This window comes from Aedes albopictus, chromosome 3 (assembly GCF_035046485.1).
Source record: "Aedes albopictus strain Foshan chromosome 3, AalbF5, whole genome shotgun sequence".
Lineage (NCBI taxonomy): Eukaryota > Metazoa > Arthropoda > Insecta > Diptera > Culicidae > Aedes > Aedes albopictus.
In genome coordinates, this window is record NC_085138.1 from 31,736,615 (window position 1) to 31,743,103 (window position 6,489).

Here is a 6,489-nt window from a genome sequence, read left to right on the forward strand (position 1 = left end):
CCCCAGTAAAGTCCCAAAAGAATCCTCAGGAAGTACTCTTGCATGAATTTTTATAGGAATTTTTGAAGAAACACCTGGAGAGACTGCTCATGAGTCCTTGGATTGATTGATATTTTTTTTTTTCTTTATTATAGAGACTTTCAGCCCGTGCCTGGATCGTGTCTTTTATGGCAAATCTCTTGAAGGAATTGCTAGGAAAAATTATTGAGAATTTTCTAGGAAAATTCCTGGAGAAAATCTTTTACAAATTTCCTGGAAAAATTTTCTGAGAGTGCTCTTGGAGCGTATTTTATAAAACAGTTCCTGGAGAAACGCCTTTATAATCATCTGTGATGATCAGTTAAACAAACTTTTAAGGTATTTCTAAAGGAATTCCTGTAGACATTCTTAGAAAATATTTCTGAATGATCAAAATCTTAAAGTTACACCTAAAGTAATGCATTGAGTAAATGCTGAAGAAGTTTCTAGTAAAATGCATGGCGAAATAGTTGAAGGAAATCCTTGAAAAATCTCTGTATGGAATTTTGCTGGAATTTCTGGAGCAATTCCTGTCAAAATCTTTGTAACTGGTAATTCAATAATCTCTGGAGAAATGTCTGCGGGATTTTCTGCATGAACCCTGGAAAAATTCCCCGACACATTGCTGCTGAAATATTCAACGAAATCATAAGAGGCATCCGTGAATAAATTTGTGGGTGACTTCTTGAAGAATAACTTTTAAAAATGGAAGATTTTTTTTAAGAAACCAGGAATCTTTGGAAGAATTCTGAAATTTAAGAAATTAAAAAATTGCTTAAAATCTTTCTAGTGACATCTATGAACTTCTGAAGTCATAAAAGTAGGAATTTCTAAAAGAATTCCCGAATCAATTTATGAAGAAATCACCCATGGAAACCTTAGGAATGTATCTCTAGAGGAATATCTGAAAAAATCCGAACAAAATTCTTAAACAAAGGAATTTCTGAAGACTTACCTTAAGAAACTCCTCGTGAATACCTCGGATGATTTTCTAGAAAAGTTTATTGAGGATTTGTTAGGACAAATTGTGGAGAAATCATTCAACCCTCCTAGGATGTTAAGTTTGGCGCACCACGTTGGCGTAGTACATAGGCTGGGTCATATTGATATCTTTACGAGAAGTTCCAGGACCGACCAGGAATCGAACCCGTCACCCACGGCTTGGTTATTGGTCAATTGTATTACTGTGAACCATTGCAAACAGTGAATTGTAATAACGGATTTCATCTTCAGTCAACAAAGTTGATGATGACTAATCTGCCCCTCTTGGCATGTCAGTCCCATGTTGTTTCTAATGCGAATCATATTTTTGTCTCTCACGAAATCGTTTAAAATAAATTTGGTATTTTTCTCGCCTCAGTTCACTGCTCAATGTGCCACGAAAAGTTTATGCATGAATAGGACAGATCGGTGAAGTACTAGATTTGTAGTAATGAGCTGAATTTTAGTATGGTGAGAAGGTCAATTCTCCGTTTCTGCAATGAAATGGTGCAAAAAGCGTGGGTATTATGATTCCTTGCCTAATTTGATGCTGTTTGAGCAAAACTTTGGGCAACAATGTTGTTGTTTTCTCCATTTCTTGCAACATAAACAACATAGTTATCCAAAGTTTTGCTCAAACAGCATCAAATTAGGCAAGGAATCATAATAGGGTATTGGTTCCCTTATTAAGCATGTGGCTCCCATTTTCATCCTACGAAAAACAAAGGATTGAAGCACTGTTTGTTTTGTTTCTTATTTTTGTATTTTTTGTTAGAAGTGAGCACCCATGAAAACAAAAAGAACGGAATCAATCGGTGCCGTAATCGCTTGTTTTCGAATAGGATGAATATGGGAGCGTGAGATTACTGATGGCACACATACCCTACCCACGCTTTTTGCACCATTTCATTGCAGAAACGGAGAATTGACCTTCCCACCATACTAAAATTCAGCTCATTACTACAAATCTAGTACTACACCGAATGTGCCCCATTGAATACATTTTTTTGAAAACAATTGGAGTTATGTTGCCAAACGTAGGCACTTTGAAAAACAACATGGGACTGACATGCGAAGAGGGCAGTATTGTTCGAGGCAAGAACTTTGTAATTAGTACCGGGAGAATAAGGTTGAATCTAGTTAGTTAGTGAACTTGTTTCCAAGGCCACTGTCGCAGGATTCGATTCACCCCTGCGATAAAGAAAAAGCGCTCTCAGCGCCTCACACACCCATTTGTTTCAATTCACCTGGAACAGCAGGGTGGAAGAGGGAGCGGTATCTCTTTGATCCTTTTTCGAGCTCGTCGTTCCTTCTCATTCCTATTATCCTTACTTGGGAATTGTTCGTTCCGGTGGGTGCTTAACGAGCAAATGGGCTTAATTTCTCGATAAACAACACAACAATTTTGTATTGACAAACCCGGAGCCGTTGCTAAAGGCTGGAGTTCAGAGCAGTACATAGTATACTCAGGCGGAGGACATTCCAAAGGGCTTGGATACCATGTCAGGTTCCATGTGGGTGTGCGTCTTTTTTGAATCATTATCGAGATTGCTCTTTTGTGTTTCGGAGTGAGCCATAAGCGTGTTAAGTAGTCTATGGGTAAAGACATTTGAAAAAGGATCCAGAGTGGCCACTCAAATTGATCAAATTATCAATTTTTTCTTCACATTTTTTACTGAAATTTTTCGAAACTTCATAGATGCTTAAATAATGTAGCTTAAGGTGAAGATACGACGAGGTCACAGCACAAACTTTCGAAAGCACACATCTGAAGAATAAAATGACGATCTGCACTGAAAAGTTGATCGATTGGTCCCTACCAGCGGATAAACAAACAATCCACCAAGTTGTACACTGACACTGGGGAAGATTACAAGGGGTGGTCGAAATACGCGTATCTATCAAAGGATAAGCATAACAGGGCGGAATAAGGTTCAGAGCAGATTACACTCATTCAAAGAGGGTATTCTGTTTAGAGGCTTCGAGAAGTCTTTCTGTTGCAATAAGTTATTGAAAATGTTTTTGAATTTAATCTTGAATTTCAGATTTACCCATACGGGCACAATTGAGTTCAAGTGTAATAAATATGCAAATAAATTAGGGACCAAGGCAGCGTTTTCATAAATTAAACTCAATATAGATGATCATCTTTCCTCTTAAATCTGGGCCCTTGACCACTGTGACACAGGCATAGCAGTGAATGAAATTGATTGTATGTAAATCTTGCATCTTGTAAACATGCTTTCAAAAAATCAAATTTCAGTGAAATCATCTGAAATTTTGGATTTCGACAGCTGAAATATTTTAGAAGATACAAAAAATGTTATATTTATGCACCGATTGTCCATCCATTTTCGGTTGCATGTCACCACAACACATTACCTACGACGACCGGTACACTTTGCGTTTGTGACCGGCACTACCGGGCTGAGAGTTGACCTACATCCGCTCGAAAAGCAGGACACAAAACACACCCTTTCGCCTCGTCGTCATCAGTCCTATTCCTGAATCCGCATGGTGTGATTGCACTCCCTGTTGTGGGAGTTAACCAGGATCAGAGCGCAACAAAAGCAACGCCAACGATAGGGATAGGATTTGGGTTAACTATGACGTCAGTACGGTCCGGTGAAGTGCACCACTACTCCAGGGCACACTTATGCATTCGATACTCGAATGTGGGATGTATTGGAGCAGAATGCTTAACTTTGTTGCCAACGAGAACGAAACGTTTCCGGGAGAGTGGTGAAGTTCAGTCTGACTTATGACAATCTGTAACTAGAGATAGTTGACAGAGTCGGGTACATAATTTCAGTTCATCATCCAAACTATCCTAAAACTCCCTATCCCCCCCTAAAGCCCAAGTTCTGCCCGTGTTACAGTAGTATTTAACCCTTCGTTGTGTACCGGAACAATATGTTAACTGAACTTCATTAAAGAACGGTAGACGATTCTGAATTCCTCTGAGCTATTCTGGACCACCCAAACCGGTGCGCAGAACTTAGTTTTCAGAAACTATAATAATATTAGTAGTTGGTTTTTCTATTAACAATAAATTATAAAAGGGTGTCCCGACTCAAATTGAACCACGGAAAATAGCGTATAACTTTGATTACATGTATCAAAATGGCTATTTTTTTAATTAGCAACAGTATACAGGCTGTTAGGTTCCCGAGTGCAAACTTTTTAAAGGGTGATAGAGGACCATAAATGGTGAAAAAAAATGTTCTACGAATATGGTCAAATCTCAACCGTTATGCAGTTATTGAACTTCCCATGTTTTTGACTCTTATTGCCTTAACTGGCTATTACTTGAAAATGGTCAAACATATCAAAATATTTTACCCTCATTCGAAAGATTATTGAATTTTCTATCAAATGGCATCTTTGAATCGGATGGTTTAGTTAAATAACTAAGTTCTCTAGAGCAAAATAGCTAAAAATAGTGTGTTTTAATTTGTTTTTGTCAATTATCTTTGAAAAATGCATAATAATTTATTTTTTTTTTTTTAGGCAAAGTTGTGGCCCCTGTTTTACTCTACAATTCGTTATTTGACATCATACTTCTATCTCTTATCGTTTTCGTGCACTTTCGATTTAAACATCGCATTTCAGATCATAAATTTGCAATTGTCATGGTAAGCACTGTTTTGCGCCCTGTGCCATACATTTGAATCAAAATTGCAAGAAAACGATAACAGCTAGAAGTTTGATGTCAAAAAACGGATTGTAGAGTGGAACAGGGGCCACAGCTTTGTCAAAGAAAGAATTTTAATTTATTACGCATTTTTCAAAGATAATTGACAAAAACAAATTAAAACACGCTATTTTTAGGTATTTTGCCCTAGAAAACTTAGCTATTTAACTAAACCAATCGATTCAAAGATGCCATTTGATAGAAAATTTAATAATCTTTAGAATAAGGATAAAAGAACTGCGATAAGTTTGACCATTTTCAAGTTAAAGCCAATTAAGACAATAAGAGTCAAAAACATGGGAAGTTCATTAACTACGTAACGGTTGAGATTTGACCATATGCGTAGAACAATTTCTTTCACCATTTATGGTCCTCTATCACCCTTTAAAAAGTTTGCACTCATGAACAATATGTATTATTATTGAGTGGTAAAATTTTCATCAAAATCAATTGAAAACTTATTTTTATAAAATTCAAAACTCAAACCACTCCAGAGTGAATTTTAGGCACTTCTTCACAATTTTAAGGTCCGTTTGCACTATTTTTACAATAAAATTGTCAATACTGCTGCGATTCTCAATAAAACTTCACAGTGTTAACCTAATATAATAACATGATTTCAATCAAATTTTGAGCCATTTCGGCTTAACACTTTCAAAGTTAGAAAACTTTGAATGTCACAATACAATAAAACAATTTTGCATATTACGAATTTGGGCTACATATACGACCACAAATTTTTATCCGTTTGACCAAATCGAATGAAATTTTAATACAATATTTCTATATACATATGCCAACTACAGAAAAAAATGCATTGTTATCGGTTCAGTATTTCTGACTGAAGCGTTACATATACGTAAAATAATTAATATTTTTATTCTTGATTTGTACAAGATTCACAAAATTTAAATTTCTCGCGTCAGAGATATCTCCGTCAATACTAAACCGATTCTGATGAAGTTTTGATGGCATCATCTACACATAATAAACTGTTGCTGGTTGAAAAATCAGCCATTTAGATGCATGCAATCAAAAGTTATACACTATTTTCCGTGGTGCAATTTGAGTCGGGACACCCTTTAATTAATCATAATCCCCGAATCTTTCGATATACATACAAAGACATCAAGAGCTTTCAGGCATTTTTGGTATGACTGAAGTGGCCCACCTAGTCTGGATTTCAGAACTTTAAGTGTACACATGTGACGGTAGCTTAATCCGCTGCACTGCATATCTAATCTAATCTAATCTAATCTCACACTAACGCAGCCATTACTTGAATGCATCCTGGAAAATGAAGACTTCTCAAGTCTATCATTTTTCTTGTCTAACGGCCAGGCCAACTGCGCAGCATGTACCGCAGAGAAGATTTCAAGGGATAGAAAGATTTCAACATAGTCAATATTTGAAAACATTCTACACCTTGAAATCGAGGGGAAAGATGGAAGCGTGGACCTCCCGTACCAAACGCTTCCAGATAACGATATAGATATTTAAACATGTTCGCATGTATTAATATGGTGATGTATACGGTGATTTGCTAAAAATATTCCTGGCGCACTAGGAATGGTGGTAAGATTCTTCACTGAAAAGAGAATAAAGGATTAAGTAATATATACTAAAATAGGCATAAGTGATACGCTCGTTACAGTTACTATTTTTTAAAACATGGTATTATTATACAATAAAATTACCTGAATCCTCCTGAAACAAAAAGGTTTATTAGCAGTTAAAAACAAAACATAAATTAAAACATAACCATTACAAAAATACATCAAATTTTAATCTGGTAT

At 36.2% G+C, this 6,489-nt stretch overlaps 1 protein-coding gene across 1 annotated transcript in view; it reads right to left on the reverse strand.

Annotated features, from left to right (window-relative positions):
* Window positions 1-6,489, reverse strand: part of LOC134290167 (uncharacterized) — a gene marked incomplete at its 5' end in the record, with an annotated part of 62,906 nt that overhangs the window by 54,730 nt on the left and 1,687 nt on the right. The window lies entirely within an intron of this gene.